This window comes from Odocoileus virginianus, chromosome 15 (assembly GCF_023699985.2).
Source record: "Odocoileus virginianus isolate 20LAN1187 ecotype Illinois chromosome 15, Ovbor_1.2, whole genome shotgun sequence".
NCBI classification, from domain to species: Eukaryota; Metazoa; Chordata; class Mammalia; order Artiodactyla; family Cervidae; genus Odocoileus; species Odocoileus virginianus.
Genome location: NC_069688.1, coordinates 35,195,007 through 35,214,830, shown reverse-complemented (window position 1 = coordinate 35,214,830; position 19,824 = coordinate 35,195,007).

Below are 19,824 nucleotides of genomic sequence, written 5' to 3'. Positions count from 1 at the left end.
CATTCAACTGCAAACTCCATTAATATAGCTGCCTTTCTTGTCTTTAAGAAGTTAAAGGAAAATATATGTGTAATCTCCTCTAACTACCTTTATGTAACACAATATACTCTGAGCAACTTTTTTTTTTCTTTGTATTTTTGGTCTTTTTCTTTCATATATTTTTTTCTTGATGCTTAATTAATTCAGTGAGTGTTATTTAGGAAGAAAAATTAAGGCTTTTTTGAAATATAAATATTTCATCTCATTTCACATTCTTCTGAGAAATGCTATGTTTTCCTAAAACTAATTTGTTCTTATATTTTTATTCTCTTTTTCTAAGGTTCTATACCTTAAGATTTTTGTTTTCTGTTCATATCTGTTTACTTTAACTATAAAATACAGTAGCTCTTCTCATTTTTGAAATACCATGAAATAATTTACAATGTTTGGATATAGCATTTAGGAGTCATATCTAAAACAAAGGCTAAAGAGATACATCAAGATTCTTCTTTATTTCTTTTTTGTACATAGTTCTTATAGGCTTGGGAGTTGGAATGAGTGAATGCATGGGTTAGTTTGCCTTTTGGCATATATGAGTCCTTGTTACAATGCAATATATTATATATGAGATTCGCTGTACAACATTATTTTTAAAATCCAACTCCATATTGTAACTTTTGCCAATAGTGTAATTCTTCTATAAGCACTCATTACGATGATTAAATTACTTCTCTTCAACTTGAGCAAGCATTGAAATTTATATAATGAATATGTAAAGTCATGTTAGCTAAATTGCTTATGTTTTGCATATGTTCAAAAATATTCCTTGATGTTATCAGTCCAGAGTTAAGTCTATGAAATATTTATGATGCAGTGAGCAAAATCTCTAAGACAATAAAACTGCTTTCTCTGATTTTGAAGGAGACCCTTCATATATTTCTAACTGGTAAATCAACTTTTCTCTATATCTTAAAACTTCCCATTCTCTCTGAAATATGTGCTATAAGGTACTAGCATTTTTCAAAAAAGTGTTCCAATTTAGAGACTGTTTCGTTTTTTGCATATGGTTCATTGATTTGAATATACATTTCAAAGATTTTATCTTTAACCCACATGCAAATTTCCTGAGTTAGGAATCCAAAAATTGTATAGGTATGCCACTTGTGAAGACATATCTTACTATGTAGGTTGAATTTTAGTAGCTCATGGAAACAGAGTAAACATGGTAGTATTTTTCACATTAGCAAATTATTTCCAACCTGTGGGCTGTGGCTACAACTGGTCTTCTTTGGTTGGAAGTCTTTACTTTCTCAGTTATAAATTTTTAGCACAAAAAAGTTCTGAGAATCATCAACCAATTGCTCATTTCAGAGTTTTGCAATCTATATTTAATTAAATCAGTAAAGAGAAGATGATGTTGAGTTTGTATAAGTATACAACTTAAACATGTTTCTTTTATAACAACCAGTCAGATAAAATAGCAAAATCTATATTCATTGTTAAGATGATATAAATGTTGTGCCTATAACCAAAGAAGAAAGCTAAAATAAAGCTTTTTCTGGGATATCTTGTATGATGACATCTGAGTACATTTCTTCATGGTAATAAAACACTACTATACTCACTCAACTTTTTCTAAATATTTAGAGAGTTTAAGATATTTTGTGAGCTTCCCAGGAGGCACGGTGGTAAAGAATCTGGCTGCCAATATAGGAGATGCAAGAGACATAGTTTCAATCCCTGGATTGAGAAGATCCCTTGGAGTAGGAAACGGCAACCCGCTCAATATTCTTCCCGGGAAATCCCGTGGACAGAGCGGCCTGACGGGTCACAGTCCGTGGGGTCCCAAAGTGTCAGACATGACTGAACGCATGCACACACACGATATTTTGTCTCTGTTTCTTTTACTATTTTTTTTACTTGTACCCAGAGAATACTAAGTGGGAGTTAGAAATACTTAGAATCAAATAATCACAGAATTGAAAGGAATCTAAAAACTTGACCAATTGCCCAAGCAATGTAGAAATCCCTTTGTTCTGTTCAGTCTCTCCCTAAACACTCCCAAAGAGAGACAGGAAAATGATTGCCTCATAAGATAGGCGGATTCAGTTTTTGGTATTTCAAATTGAAAGAAACCTCTTCCCTGGTTTCCTGCAACATCCACCAATTGTTCCTGCCTACGGACGCTGGATCTGCTCAAAACAATCTATTCACGACTGTGTCCTTCTACTTACATCTTTGATAAGGACTCTTTCAATCTTTTTAAGTCCCTCAGTGCTTTGCCATTAGGATGGGGGTGCCCTTCATCTACCTTTTCACTCTTGTTTGGACAGGCTTAATTTTGGCAATATCATCCAAATGTTGGTGCCACTAAAACCAGAAACAAAAGTGTCACGATGGGTTCTGACTAGTCGTAGATGCAAAGGTAATACTGTTTTCCCTCAACTAACATTAATAGACTCTGTCACGTTGTCACCATTTTAGCATTGCCGTCTGTCACCCAGTGGCCTAACACAGTATGTTGGCAATTAAAAACCACAAGTACTTTTCAGACAGCTCTTGATATATACATTGTTATCTCTCCTGAAATAGTAAATAATTTTATCAACTAAAACACTATACTGCTTTGGTTTAAATTATGGTTTTTGATAACCATTTTAGTGATTTGTGATGAAATTCAGAAATGAGGTGTTGGGCAATGTTTTATTTTTAGGTTACCCATGAAGACTTCTAGTAATTACTGCATTTTTTCTTACTTACTTATAAGCCATCTATTTGATAACCTGATCTCAAATTTGACTGGGAGCTGACAAGTTTGCCAACATGGTGTTGATGCAATTTGCTTTTGCCCCTATTAGAGCACTGGAATATTTTCATGTCTACAGTCTTTTGGCACCTCTTTTGTTGTCCATGATTTCTTAAATATTACTGACACTGGTTTCATCATCACATCTGCAAGTTCTTTCAGCACCACGGGAGGTTATTCACAAGGAGACTGGAACTCATTTGAAGGGTTAAATACTTTCTACTATCTCCTCATCTATCCTGGAGTTCAATTCCCTCTTAACGATGTTTGTTCTAACTTTTCCAGTTTTCAAGATCATGCTCCTTGATAGAAAAGTTGGTAAAAAATAATTTGTGTAGTTCTGCTTATTTTTTTTTTGTTGTTGCTTATTAACATTACAACATCTTTCTTAAGCAATGTGGATAACCCTTCCTTGTTCATATTCGGAAATAAAACGGTTGCATTAACAAGAACAACAAAAATCTATTTTTATTGTCAGCATTCTGATCACTAGTAATTAAAAGTATTAATATTAATCAGTGTACAGAGACTTTCTCAAGTCACGGCAATGGAGACCTCCCTCATACAGAAATAGTATGGGATTGATTCAAGATGAAATCTGAATTCCACAATACTTTTTCTAAGTGATGAGAGGATCATTAAAAACAGTTTCCTTTTATCTTATTTTTTAAGTTAAATAAGTTGTTGTAAAATCAGGAGAAAGGTTTGTTTCTAAATCAAATAATAAAACTTGATTCAAAATCAAGTTTTGGATTTTTATTAGCACATATGCTCATCTTTGTGACTTTTACTTTGTATGTTTAAAAGTTTCCTTTTTAAAAGATTCTGAAAGACAGGAAAATTTGTTTTTCTAAACCTTGCAGACTTTACAACGGTTAGTAGAAGTTCTGTGAAGACAACATGGATACAAGGTCCTGTAAAAGATTGGGAATTCATCTGACACTCAGGTTTAAGGATCCTGGAAGAACCAATGACTTGAGGTCTTTTGAATACTTTGTAAACATGTTACAAGGCATTTTGGGTTTCCCTTTTTAGTATTTAGTATTTAGGAGATGATATGTATTAACTGTTTAACATATGGCTAAATAGATTTATTTACACAGGTTTGCCTATACGAAATACATGTCAATATGTGCACATTTATGTATTACTCTCAGTATAAGGAAACATTAATTAGCAGCTATGCATACAAATAGGCACCTTCACTACATCACTTTTTAAACCATACATATAAAAACATTTTGAGTTTTGCTCGAAAAGTGCTAATGCTTCAGAGAAATGTGACTTTATTTTTGTATATAAACATCTGCCAAAACAGTGTATTTTCAGGCAAAATAGTTGAAAAACTTCAACTTATTAAAGATAGATTACAAATGCACACAACATGCTAGTATATAAAAAAACAGGAATAATATTAATCTTAATTTCTCAGGTTAAAGAATTACTGATAGCATTTTTAGGTGAAAATCAAGACAAATTAAATGATAATCATTATTACCATAAAAATGGAAAACATACAGAAATTTAAAAATGGAATTGCTTTGCAAAATTAAGCAAAAGTTCTAAAAAACACTTTAAAATTCATCACTGTGTAACAAAATTAAATAAATAGTAGCACAACCAGTAGGAATAGCTAGATGGTATTTCTAAACATATGTGAAATAAAACTGTCTACATAATAAAGGGGGGCTGATAAGTTATGGAAAGGCTTATATACATGGTGATGAATATCTTCCTGGGATGTATGGAAGGGGTTATCACCAGACACCAGGAAATACAACTAAACATTCAGCAACAGCCCATGGGATTTAAACCCATGGCTTGCAGAGACATTCTTCTGCATCAGGCCCAGTCCAAGTAGGCTGTCAGCGTGACTTATGTCACCCTTGTTCTTTTACCGCCCTTGTGATTCTACCTCTGTGTGGTTTTATTTATTTCTCTTTTTCCTACTCTGCTTGCCTGCATACTTTCTCCCTACTTGGTCAGGTTGCTGATTGTTACAATGGTAGACTATAATCTGTTTTGTTTATCTCAAACAACTGTAGTGGTTAGGAAGAAATTATTCTAGTATCGATTCATCTTTTGCAAACCACCGTCTTTTGGTAACATTTAGTGGAATGGAACTGACTCTACAATAGATCAGTTTAATTCATTCTGTACCACGGCTATTCATATAAACTACAGGTGAACTCCTGGCCAGATATGTCACAGTTAATGCCATTGGGTGCAAGGAAATAGAAGAGAAGGTGAGCTACGGTCTTGTGAGGGCAAAGCCTGCATCAGATTTGTTTACCAATTCTCAGTACTTAGCACACACTAGGTACACAAAAACATATGCTGAATATTCTCCACATGGACTATTTATGGCAGCCCAGTCCCAAAACTTAATAAAAAATTATATGAACTGTGTGGACACTTTAATTGCTCATGTTCTGATTTATATATACAGTTGTCTATCTCTTGTATTCTATCCATAACTGTAAACTTAAAGTGTCTTAGAACAGAAAAACACCCTAGATACCACTTTATATACAATAAAATTGAGGTCTACAATAATTTGGATGTACAACAAAAATCTAAAATGCTTATATACCTAGGTAAATGCAGATATTTGAGTGTTCTTACTATATCTTAAGTTATAGCAACGAATTAAAACAACCAAATAAATAGTAACATGGAATTTACTTTCCCTCATGGAATTAACATTTTGTTTTTCCTACCAAAGAATTGAGCTACAATGAGTATGCTACATATATGTTAGAAAAATGACTTGCTCACCCAATTAGTTAGGGACCTGAAACTTCCATGCAGTTCTCTAAATCCTTATATTTGTAATTTTTCTGATATTACAAATACTCCGATTACAGATACTATACTGGCCCTGTTAATCATCCAAATTATAATTTTCTAAATAACTTGAAGGTGACATAAGTAACTTTTTAATTATACCTACCTTTTGGTAAGAGTCACAAATGTGATTCTGTAGGGGTGGGAAGGAGGGAATGATCGAGGCTGCCAAACTGCAAGAGTTCTCCCTCTCTCCCTTACATAATTCAGTGATTTCATAGGCATTATTCATCCCATTTTCTAGATGGGCAAAATGACACCAGGAAAACAAATATACTAGTAACTGTCATAAATGGATTTTAACCATAGAGATGCCCGGCTTCAAATCACACACTCGGGATCACACTATCTACAAGTAATCCTGTGCTGCCAAGCTAATCTGCCAGGAAATTAACCTTCAGAGTGTGACTCACTCCCCAAGGGATTTTAGGGCTACTGGTGCTCCATTGCACCTGGATCTTCAGGTGTCATCTTAGGGAGTCCCACTGAAACCTGATATATTTTCAATGTCAAAAGGAAAATTAAATACTGCATAAAACCACCAACATAGTCTGCATTTTTGACTCTGACTCAGTAATGATTTCTATTTCACTTATAAAAGTAATATGAGCTAGCTAGCAGAAGACTGTGAATGTGAGTCTCCTTAAGAAATTAATATTCCAGCTTTCGAACTAAAACGATTGCCAAATCCCAGAGACATAAATCTTCTTGGAACCCTGCTGCAGTGGAATTTGTTGAACACAGTCTCTTGAAATACTTCTTTCCCTGGGCTCCTGGATGTTCTCAGGCATCTTTGACTTCTCTTTCTGAGTTTCTTTAAATCAGGGTTGTACTCAGGAATTCTGCATCCCAATGCTCTTCTAAGTCAATGTAGTCCCCACCCCACCCCCGCTGTGATCACCTCCCGCTATCAGGATTTTAACAACCAGAAATAGGCTGATGACTCCCACATCTTTAGCTCTACCCTGATCTTTCCTCGGATCTACAGATATGTAAATCAAAACTCCTAATGGACATTTCCCTTTGAATTTCCCAGTTAGCTCACATCTTCTTTGGACAGAGATGGACATTGCACAGTGATGAAATAGTCGATTCATCAGAAAGAAACAATAACCTTAATGGAGATATAGAGCTCAGTCTTGCCCGATCCTTTGAGACCCTTTGGACTGTAGCCCGCCAGGCTCCACTGTCCAGGGGATTTTTCAGGCAAGAATCCTGGAGTGGGTTGCCATTTCCTCCTCTAGGGGATCTTCCCAATCCAGGGATTAAACTCACATCTCCTGCATCCTCTGCATTGCAGCAGATTCTTTACTTGCTGAGCCATCAGGGAAGATATTACTTTGCTAAAATTTAAAAATATCTTCTCCCATATCTTCTTTGTCACCTGTTCTTTACTCTGCACCTGCTTTGTGATGCGTGTTACTTTCTCCAGCCCTTAAACAGAGTCAGATGATGGACTTTCATGTCTATGGTTCATGAATGTGTTAGCCTCTAGCGGAAGGCGTGCAAGAGCCCTGCAGTGCCTCTCACTTCTTCGGCTTTAGGCTCCTCCTCCTCAATAGCTCTCAGAGCCAGCACCTCATCCCATCCAGTGTGGATCAGGGCTTCTTAAACTTCAAGGAGCACATGCATAACCAGGGGATCCAGACCAAGCAGATTGTGACTCACTGCGGTCTGGGTGGAACCAGAGGAGATTTTGCTCCCAGGTTATACCCACACTGCTGTCTGCAGATCACACTTTAGAATCATCTCCTCTCTCAGCTTTTTAAAATTTTTACTTCATGTGAGAGCATAGCTGATTTACAATGTTGTGTTGATTTCAGGTCTACATCAATGTGATTCAATTGTACATTTACATGTTTCTATTCTTTTTCAAATCCTTTCCCATTTAGGCTATTACAGAGTATCAAGCAGCAGTCCCTGTGCTATACAGTACGTCCTAGTTGGTTATCTATTTTATATACAGTAGTGTGTACATTGCTTCTGCAACTGTCCTCTTACCTCAGCCTCCCTTTACACTGACTCTAGAATGAATTGGAAAACAATCTATGTCTGCTGCTTAAAGCCCTTCTCAGGCATGAGAGAAAACCCATGCTTCTTCCTCTCAAGACCTAGCTCCCACCTGTCAACCTCTCCAGACCACCCCACAACATCTCACAGATTTCAATAGAGCAATAATATTGAACTCATCTTAAGTGTTCTTTCCTTCAGGAAGTCTTCTCGGATTTGCAGCATCTTCCCTTTTCATTATGATATTTCCAATATGCCCCTGGATGCTTCTTTCCATGTGTTTATTTCCTGTTATAGTTCCTTAAGGTGCAGGACCATGTCTTGATCACCTTTGTGATCCACGTGCCTAAGATAACACTATCATATTATAGATGTTCAGTAATTTTTCTGAGTTAAACCAAACATACTTAAATTTTCCACTTTCCCCTTTTGAAAGTGCATCAAACTCTTGAAGGCAAAATATGAATATGCCATCACATTTTTAGTGGAAAACTGTAGCATAAGCTCTGAAACCTTGGACCCTTTTCAGAAACAGTAGTGGAGAATGATTCAACAAATTAATTAGAAACTCATTGCTTCTAAGTCTTGTCTTTCTTTGTAGCACATTTTGTTCATGACCTTTAGATAAATATCCTAATTTTTTATTATCTGGAAATATGGAAATGTATATCACATAACCTGCCAGTCATATTGCTTTGATGAACTAATTTGTAATTATAAATGCCAGATATGAAGAGGAAAAACATCAAAACACAGAAAAAGTACTAGGTAAAGCCATTAAGTTAATGGGACTAAGATTTTTTTTAAAAGAAGGATGAGAAATGAAACTTACAGCAACGTCCAGAATATATAATTGATTTTGTTAATTTATAAACTTATTAACATTATTAATTTTAAACTATGTCTTCTCATTTTTAACATGCAGGAGTCTTATTTGAAGTGAATAATACATTCAGCCAAAACACTCTGATGTCAGCTACAATCACAGATGAGGTAAAAAAACAAAGTTTGGGTTTCCTTCTGGCTATGTTTAGATGACTTATTAAAATGTGCAGGTACGGGAAACCTCTCCTATTGGTAGACCCACAGCTGCACATTTCACTCCCTGCTTTGGCAACATACCAGGGAAAATTCATGATTGATGACCTGTGGAAAGATTAGAAGAAGGAAAAAAATATGCTACACTTGCTTCTCTGCAAGCAGACCAAATTTCCCTTGTTTTTAAATAACCATTTTTATCCTCAAAACTGTTTGCATGTAGGCAAATTCAGCTGATTTTAAAAGTTTCTCTCTATGAGAAATCATAAAGTTAAATAACTTTAGTTTATGGAAAAATGAACCTTTTAAAATTATTGTGACGTCCAGTGTTCCCTTTAAGTTAATGCATCTCGGGACTAGTTCAATTGATTTAACAAATAGGTGATACTCTTAGGAGAACTAATATACACATTACAAACATAAACCGGTTTCTACTGAATAGTTTACATTACTTTCTGACTTGCTTATTTTTTTGTGATTGAGAAATACGTTATATAATTTGCTCCTACAATTTAAGGATTTAGTTCCTCTAATTTTCCAGGTGAAACAGTCTTTAATTCTCCACACCTACATTCTTTTGAATGGGTGAGGAATGCCCCAAAAGATCTCTATCTTAAAGGAACAGCTTTTCTCTTTCCTTTTCTTCTGTAGGTGGCATTAAAAAAAAAAAAAAAGACTCTTATTGCATTGCATAATTTACATAAATGTGACTGGCCCATTTAAAACTTTCACAAAGGAAAAACCCCTTCCTCATGACCAGGTAAAGATTAGATTCTCATACAGGACAGGATATTCTGCTTTGGAAGCATACAACTTTATATTTACTCTGAACTCTTTGAAAGTTGAAAACAAGACTGTTTTCTAGCCAAAGGACAGGAAAATCAAGTTATATATATTGAAAAAGTGAAACTGTTAGCCGCTCAGTCATATCTGACTCTTTGCGACCCCATAGACTGTAGCCTGCCAGATTCCTCTGTCCTTGGAATTCTCTAGGCAAGAATACTGGAGTGGGTAGCCATTCTCTTCTCCAGGGAATCTTCCTGACCCAGGGATCAAACCTGAGTCTCCTGCATTGCAGGCAGATTCTTTATCATCTGAGCATCCAGGGAATATATTGAAAGGGCCTGGCAAAGTTCGACTTCTCAGAAAACGTTCCTGGTGGAGAGCTGAAATGGGGAATGCATGAGGGGACAGAGTACATGAACTCATATCATGCACAACTTACTTCTGGAAATGATCTTCTTCCAGGACATGCAAAATAATGAGTGTTCACTCACCTCATTTGGTAGAATGTCATTAAATCATATTTGCATTTACAAGGCACTGTTTATCCAAGAATATTTATGGAGTATTTATGGAATATTTATGAGACAAAATAGTCAATAAAAATGAAACAGGGAAGAGGAAAAAGAAAGGATTCTTAGAAAATTATTTGTACTGAGATTAACATCAGGAAACTTTAGTAACCAAAAAACTAACCTAGGTAATAAAATGTTATCTGTAAATTACCACTTCTTAATTACCTAAGAAATATGAAATCAATGTTTTTAAAATGTTGAGTTTGGGGGATTAAAAGGCTCTATGTTTTGGCAGCAGGGTTAAAATTAAGCTCAACTCAAAATTATTTCATTTGTGAAAGAATATAAAAACATAAATTAATTCCTGGAAGTGTGGAATGGTATCAAATGACATGAAAGATAAAATGAAGTTTGCATGTTTTTCAGATGTTGTCTTTCTCTTAAAGTTACCCAACAGAATCAAATTTGAAATGCACAGCTTCAAGAAAATATTGCTAACCTTGGAGTATTTCCTTTCTAAAGAAATAACTTTTCATTGGGCGGGAAATATATGGCAGTTCTAACACAGGCCTCAGAGTACTCAGTTTTGTGTGTACTTGAATTATTAGAGTGGTACAATTGTTGAATGCTCATTGAAAATAGCATCCACAATAAATTGCATTCCTCTACATGTAATGGGAAAATTATAATGAAAATAAGTGTCTTATTTGAGAATAATTCCATTCCCTCCAATCTAGAGACTACTTGCCTATTTCTCCCAATGCAATTATCTTTATCCTCCTTCTTCTCAACCCCTCCCTCACCAATATCTCCTTTTCTGCTGTGTACTGGAAAAACACAAGTGTACAAATTTGTTAGGAGTTGTTTTTTTTTCCATTAATTCAAATAGGGACATTAAATATGTTGACTGATATTGTTAGGTGAAATCTTCCTATCAGGAACCACCTTCACATTAGACATCGCTGACTGACTTTATGAGATTTTCCTGGAAGTGAGAGCTAAATAAAGAAATGAAATGATGCACTTAATGCACTTAGCACAAGGCATCGCACACAAGTGCTTGGAAAATTTTCGTTGTGATATGATGATGATGATGATACAATACAGCCACACATGGAGCAAGTGGTAACTACTATAGTGCAGCCCAGTTGCAAGGTATAGTTACTTATATATATTGTCATGCACAGAAAATTTTAAAAATTTAACTTTAAGATCTAGTGTTCTGGGTTTACAAAAAGATGTAATAGATCTATATTAGTAATGGATATTTTTTATATCTTTATAAAAATTACACCTTAAATTTATAGAAATTTAGTTTTCACTTTTCAGGTTAAGCATTTAGTTTTGAATTTTAAGGAAAGAAAATCAACATCAATCCACTATTAGTAAATCAAAAGTGATAATCTGTTGGAATAAAAATTTTAAAATTGCATCAAGCAGCTTAGAGAAATGTAGGATTATACTTGACTAGGGGGATATGGGGCTTTTGTTTACTGGAAAAGCTAGTTTCTGAAATGTGGGCCTGATATGTTAACTAGTTCTACAAAATAGTTTTTATAATCCTCACATATAACCTGGCAGGTTAAAAAACACGTCTAGAATCCTCAAGAAATCACAACAGTGAAGACATTTGTGTGCTGGAGGAATTACTGTTTCTCATGACATTTTCTTTAGAAGTTCTCTTGGAATCAAGTTTCCAAATCTTCCTAGGAGCCTTGCTCATGAGGAAAAAAAATAATTGTCAAACTCTAAAAATAATGTTTGGGAATTACTTACTCGTGCTCCTAGCAGAGACCAGTTGTCTCAATAATTTTTTAAAACTCGTGATCCATGAAGCTCAGAAGTAAACACTGTCCTAGCTTCCTATGCTGATTCTTAAATGCGAAACGAGGCATCTCAGATTCTTTGATGTGTCAAATGTTTGTGGTGTTCATTTTAGTGATTTAAAATTTAATAAGAAAATAATACTCTGCTAGCTATGTGAAAGAAAATTAGCCCAGCAGACATCGAGCTGAGAGAAAATTCTGTGTCTCTCTCCTATATTTTAATTATGGTAAAATCAGGTCAAGATAATTCTTCAGTCAAGAATTTTCAGTTTTATCTTCCTCCTGCAATTAATTTTAAAATTTCAAAGAACAACATGGATGAACAAGGAGAAATGGACCCTTATTTTTTATTCTTTGGAGAATGAGAGATAATTCGGGAGACCTAAGGAATAGTCAACATTTAAATGTCAGATTAAAAATATGCCAACGCAGTCTTTTTTAAAGAAATACAATCTTTTAAAAAAAGTTTTTATTGGAGAAAACTATTTTTACTTAAACATATCTAGTGTTTGTTTTCTTTGCCAATTCTTTACACATGCCCATAAATAAATAATCTTTTTTCATCTTTAATAAATTCCACATACCTGGTCTCAAATTACTAAATCATACTGGTCAGTATGTTTTGGATAAAGTTACTAAGCCAATCCAGAGAAAGGCTTCTTGAGAAACAGCAGGGTGACATGGTCTCCTGGTAGAAAATAACTCAATGATCTCTAACAGAACCATTTTCTAGAAAAAAATGGTGTCATAGCATTGATTTTTGATTAAGTTTAGATCCAGTTAGGATATTTGGATATTCAGAAAATATCAATAATTTCCATTCCACCTCCAAAAGTGCCCATCTCTTTAAAACTTTTGTCACTGCAATGTGACTGCCTTTTAAAAGTTGTCAGCTACTTAGAATGAAGGGGCACTCTTTGTTTGTCAGTCCATTAATTTATTTAAGATGTATGTATGGTCAGCTTCATGAAGGTAATAAATCTCTTTTGTAGAGACAGATAATTACTTTAACATGGCAAGACACAATAACACAGGACTTAATACAAAGCAAGCTTAGCATATGCATGATAGGAAACAATAGAATGTAAGTATTAATAGAAATTAAAAAACTGTTCTCAATTACATAATCATGGAAGAGAGCATGTTTAGAAGTCGAGCATTTGATATTTTCTCCCTCTAACAAGCTTGTCTTATTGCTAGATACTTTCCCACATTAAAATTCCACTAATGCCACCGTATTCAGATCTCTAGGGAACCCTGTCTCCTCTTGAAAATATTTTGGGGTTTCACAGAAATCATTTGCCTGTCTCACTGGATTGAACCTCAAAGACTCCTTTGACGCAAGTGTTATTTTGACCACGTGAACATGGTTTCCATTTTTTAACTAGATTAAAACATGCATGAACAAACTGCTTATTGAACTTTAATGTCGCTTTGTTGCTATGATGGCTTACAGATTTTTCTTCCATAAGATGGTTTTCCCCCATACATTCTAAAAGTGAAATGATACATTGTAATTTGAATGATAATTTTGTTTTGATGATTTAATTGATAGCAGACAGAGGGATACGATCCCTGTTTTTCCATTTATGTTTTTCCCCCTTGCTGAACTGATGAGACAACTAGGACTTTCATAAACATCTGTAAATAATTAAGGGATGTTACACTAAACTGTATTTCCTTTACCTTCACTCGGGCTTTTCTTGGGGAACTATATGGTAATCCTAGTTTAGAAAAAGAGCACCTTCCTCTTGTCACTCAGGAATCCTTGCCCTTTCTTTTTGTCAGTTTAGGTGATGATTAAAGGCAATCTGCCCACGTTAATTTTCATGACGCCAGGGAAAGTCTTCCCACACCCTTTATTGTTATCATTCCGACAGTCTTTGCATCCACGAACTCCATCTGCAGCAGCAGCACTAATAATGCAGTCTTTTTTTGGTTTTGTTTTTTTTTAAATTAGGATTTTCAAAACTGTTCCTACGTTTTCACAAACCTATTTTGAAAAAGCCTCGTGTAAAAAGCCGGGGGAAAAAATTAGAACATGGTTACTAATCTTCTTCCTTGATTCTCTAGCCATACCATATTTTAGAAGAGCTGTTTATCTTTGCATGGACATGTAAAAAAAAGGAGAATGCCAGCTGTTCAAACCTGCTCCACCTCTGTGGCATCCAAGAAGCGATTCATTTCCGTTTATCAGCTATTAAAAAGATTAGATTACATCCCAAATGGACTCTGACTTGACTTTCAATGAGAAGCATTCTCAATAGATGGGGAAAAAAAAAGTTAATTCAGCTACCAAAATATCTCTGTTGGCTTCAGTCCTAACAGGACCTTACAGCCCAGGAGAAAGAAAATTTCTATCAGCAAACTGAAAAACAAATCAACCACTCTTACTGAGTGCTGTTTGGTTATCCTAACACATACAAGGTCAAAGTTTGAGAAGCTACTATATATTTATTTTGACCTGCTGCCTTGAGTTGTTCAATGTTGTTTTGTATTTATAGAAAGTTATAGCCTCGGGAAGTCTTATGGCATTCCCTAGATAAATTGTTTTTCTCTAAATCCACCTTCTAAATTCCTCCGTCCCCTCCTACGCACCCCTACGTGAACACAGTTTGTATTTCTGGTAGCTGGTTAGACTTTTCCACTGAAAAGTTCAGGAAAATTGAAAGAATTTTTGTTAATCGCTATGAGATTTATTTATTTATTGGATGTAGAAACAGAGTTGGGGTGAAATCTTAACTGTTTTTAATGTCTTCTGAGAAGTCTAGTTTGGAATTTTTACACTTTGATTGAAACATAATTTCTGTATAAACTACTGTAGCTAAATAGTCTGCTGGAAGAAGTTTCACAAACTGGACAAACTCATATCTCCATTACTCTGGGCCGACAAACGGTGAATGCCAGCATCCCAGGGATGAGTACCTCTCAGGCTGGTCCCTTCTCTCTACCAATGGCACCCACTATCCTAAAGTTTTACTTACCTTTTTAGAGAGGTTAGTGAACTAATATGAAGTCACCACTTTCTTAATACCCAGCATCCAGACATGGAAGCCTGGCATGCTGCAGTCGATGGGGTCGCAAAGAGGTGGACAAAAATTACAACAAAGTTAGAAAATCTGCACTGTGTCAGCTACCCCAAAGCCCTTCCACAAGCTTCATCCTAACTGTAGCTCTTGCCTCCCTTCAAAGGTAACCACCATCCTGATGTTTAAATAATATTGCCACTGCTTTTATTTATATGGCTTTGGCACCCAAGCTTGACCCCCTAGACATTATATACTTGGTATTTAATTTTGATAGTTCCGATGCTCTCAGAGCATTTTCAAACAAGTATATACAATATTGATTTGTCTTTACTTGCTGTCCGCACACTTCAACGTTTGTACCACGTGCTGAAAATCTTGGTATGATGAAGCTTGCAGGAGAAACAAAGTGTGTTAGTCAGTGGTCTGGGGAAAGAAAGAAATCAGTAACCAGAACTCTAACTCCCCTCTGAAGAGGCCCAGGAATGAAGCAGCCAGGAGGAAAAATTAACTACCTTCACTTAACTGAGTTCTCCCCCTAGGCCAAATGTGTGATTACTGACAGACAGAGTTGCATTTTGCCTGTTTGTACCTTACCTAGTGTATGAATGAACAGAGCGCTCCAGTCTCCAGCCCTGACAGTCGCTTTTTCCTTGTAAAGCACATTTATTCATCACCTCATTAAAATGAAGAAAATGAACAAAATATAAACAAGTTAGATGGGAGGACAGTAAGGGTGGTCTACTATTAAATCCTAAGCCAGAAGAAGAGATTGCCCCAGGAGCAGACATGGTGGGGGGTGTGTGTGTGGGTCTTCACAGCCTCTAAAAGTCTGTCTTTTCATTGTCATTAGCATTTTGTTCAAAAATGGGCCAAGACACAGGGGCAGGGTGTCTCAGTGGAAATTGAGGAGAAACAACAAAATCACAGACACACATACACAAACACGTCCATAGGAAAAACAACCCTCCCCACCAAGACTTCTTGATATGCACAATATTTCTTTTGGCAAAGTTTAGACACGTCTTTCTAGTTAACAAATGTATTCTGCTGTCAGCTCCTTTTAAGAATTATACTCCATGCTTCATGCCAAATAACCTATTTAAATATTAATAAATAACTCAAGGTATCTTAGAGAGTCTGTGCTTGAGGAATTATGCTAGTACTTTGAATAGAAATGACAGAGGGAATCCCCTCTCAGATATCTGCTCCCAGAAACAGGCTTCCTCAATTCGACCTCCAAACTGGCGCATTCCCACAAAAGGTGGCAGGGGGGATGGAAGTCAATTTCTTTGATTCCTTTGAGTTGTATTGTGCACAGACCCACTGAAAGGCTCCTTCTAAACTCTGTGGTTTCCTTGTCAAAATTCTCCAAATTTTGGTCAGTCCAAATCTGGCCATCTTGGTCTTAACCATACAACTGCCATCATGGCATTTTCTGCTTAAACAGGAAAGAAGAATCCTAAAGAAACAGAAGAACTCACTAAATCTCCTTCTGTTGCCTGTGCCCACGTGGTGGGACCTTGAAGGAATCCTTCAATTAATCCTGCTACCATAGGGCATCTCATGTGTTTCTCCTGCAGCCATCATAAACTTTGTGTATGTGTGTTTTCTTTTCTTGATCCCAGTCAGCTGATTTTATTTTTGAGCCAATGATTTTTCCCTCGGTTATCTTTAAAATATTCCAAGTTATCCTTTCAGCAAATCACCCTTCCCACATGGACTTTGTCCAAGAGATATAAACAGCTTTGTAGTTGAGATATGCATCAACTGAGTTTCATGACATCAGCAAAGACTGAGGTAATTTATAGAGGAGACAGGATTAAGGAGAATAAGCTTATGATGTGATGGTGTCTCAGCCTTCTTCACAGGGGGAGGTTAAGAGAATATTAACTCCAGCCCTCGATTTCCTCCAAGCACAATATCAAACAAGCCTTGTAGCCATACCCACGCCATGCAACTGAAACAGAATTAAATATCTAAGTTTGCTGCTATTAAGTGGCATTATTCTATCACTATGAATTAATAGCCCCTAAGTCAAAGCTGATCCTCTTAGTTAAGTATTTCCAATATTGTTTTGTTCTGAATTAGGGGTATAGGGCATATAGAATATTACAACAAATTATTAGAAAGTCACTCTTCTATAATGCAAAAAGATATGCAATTTGTTAATATTTGGGTAATGTGTGTCTGTGTATAAATACACAGGTGTCTATGTGCATCCATGTATAAATATAGGTATCTACACACATATATATATGTATATATGTGTATATGTATAATTGCTATTTGAGCTAGTTATGTTCCTAGAGTTGCTGTTAATACTGAATTAGCAAATCCTGAGCCATCGTTCCTAGGGGAAATATGAGGTTAAGTTCCTGGGAAGCTCTAGTCACGTCTTGATCAGTCAATCAATATGTACCATTCATTCTGTGTTTCTATTTAAAGACACCCTATTGAATATATGTTGTTGAGTCACTGACATTGAACTCACAGCCAACAGCACTGTAACTCAGACCTGAACAAGTCTTATCTAACGTGAACTTTCTCTGTAAGCCACACCATAGCCTTCCTATGCTAAGGATAAATAGAGAGAATTTTCCAGTGTTTCAGTGGTTAAGACTTGGTGCTTCCACTGCAGAGGCCGCGAGCTCAGTCCCTGGTCAAGGAAGTAAGATCCTGCAAGCCCTGTGTGGCGTGCCTCCCACCCCTCAAAAATAGAATCTCTAGACCACACCTCAGCCCTCGGCCCTATTCTTGGGGACCATTTTAAATAGCAAAATCTCCAAGAAGAAAAAAAACCCACAAAAAGTGTACAAAAGGTAGAATTAAGTGTACTGTGTGAAGAACCCATGTTTACATGAAAAGATGCTCAACATCACTCATCATCAGAGAAATGCAAATCAAAACCACAGTGAGGTACCATCGCACACTGGTCAGAATGGCTGCTATCCAAAAGTCTACAAACAATAAATGCTGGAGAGAGTGTGGAGAAAAGGGAACCCACTTACACTGTTGGTGGGAATGCAAACTAGTACAGCCACTATGGAGAACAGTGTGGAGATTCCTTAAAACCTGGAAATAGAACTGCCATATGACCCAGGGATCCCACTGCTGGGCATACACACCGAGGAAACCATAATTGAAAGACACACATGTACCCCAGTGTTCATCATAGCAGTGTTTACAATAGCCAGGACATGGAAACAATCTAGGTGTCCATCAGCAGACGAATGGATAAAAAAGCTGTGGTACATATACACAATGGAATATTACTCAGCTATTAAAAAGAATGCATTTGAATCAGTTCTAATGAGGTGGATGAAACTGGAACCTATTATTTAGAGTGAAGTAAGTCAGAAAGAAAAGCACCAATATACTGTATTGGTGGAATGCAATTTAGACATATATGGAATTTAGACATATGGTAATAACGCTATACGCAAGACAGCTAAAGAGACACAGATATAAAAAACAGACTTTTGGACTCTGGGAGAAGGCAAGGGTGGGATCATTTGAGAGAATAGCACTGAAACATGTATATTACCATATGTGAAATAGATCGCCAGTCCAAGTTCGATGAGTGAAACAGGGCAGTCAAAGCTGGTATACTGGGACAACCCAGAGGGATGAGATGGGGAGGGAGGTAGGAGCAGGGTTCGGCACGGGGGACATATGTACACCCATGGCTGATTCATGTCAATGTATGGGAAAAACCACCACAATACTGTAAAGTAACTAGCTTCCAATTAAAATAAATTAGTTGATTAAAAAAAAGAACCCAAGTTTACTGTATGAGGGTTGAAAGGAGAAGACAGAGTGTTACCTTGGTAACCTCATTTGGGAAGGTATGTCTCTGGTGATTCAACTTTTGTGCTGTTTTCTGCATGTCTGCGTATGACTGTAAAGTGCATGAGTATTGATTTGAAGGGATACAAATAACTTTTAGTGAGTTGGCCAATTTAAAAATATGGAATCCAAAATAATGAGGTTCAACTCTCTATAATATAGTGATGACGTATCTCACATTCATACTGAAGCACCATCACTGCCTGAATTGTCCTTTTGTTGTTAAGCATTTAGGTTTTTATAAAATTTTGTATTATCAATAAAACTTCAGTGAATAACTTTGCAGACATCTGTGTCCACATGTCAAATTATTTCCTTTAATGGAATTTCCTAGAAGTGTCATAGGAATGAAATCAAAGAATATGACAAATCTAGAGCATTTGTAATAAGTTGTTTAAAGATACATTTGCACTCCCAAAAGGACCTGAGTTTGAGCAAACTCTGAGAGATGGTGAAGGACAGGGGAGCCTGCTATGCTTCAGTCCATGGAATCACGGAGTCGGACTCGACTTAGCAACAAGAAAGTAATGTATAGTTGTCATTTTTCCAAAGGACTGAGCAACTCTTCACAATCCAGCCCCAGAAAAATCTTGATTCTCTCTTTAGAACTCCCCTCTTGTATCACCACTAGGATAAACCTTTTAGGCTAGGCGGCTGTTCGAACTACCCACAGGCCCACCAAGATTCCACTTGCTCTTGGCCTCCACGTCTGTCTCCTTGACTTTCACTGATAAAACCAGCACCCCTTACCTTTCTCATTTCATGTTGGAAGCTGCTCCTCCAGCTTTCTTCTCTGACCCTCCCCACATTGAATTAGGGGCCTCTTTTATTTCTTCCTGTAGATCCTCTCCTTGACTCCTACCATACCATTTACCTCAATGCCCCAAATTATCCTGTTGACCCAAATCTCCCCTTTTTTAGATTTTAAGCTCTTTGAAGGCAAAAATTCTTATTCATTTCATATCTAAACACCTGGCACCCCACTTGGCATAATAAAGATTTTGTTGGAGTGAATAAATGAATAACATGTGAAAGTCTTGCTTTGTTTATCAACTCCTTATTATGAAGATGAGTCAAGAGGATGGAATAACTCCACGAGGGCAGTGCTGAAGGTTGAGGTTGATGGCTTGGTTCTATCTGCTCAC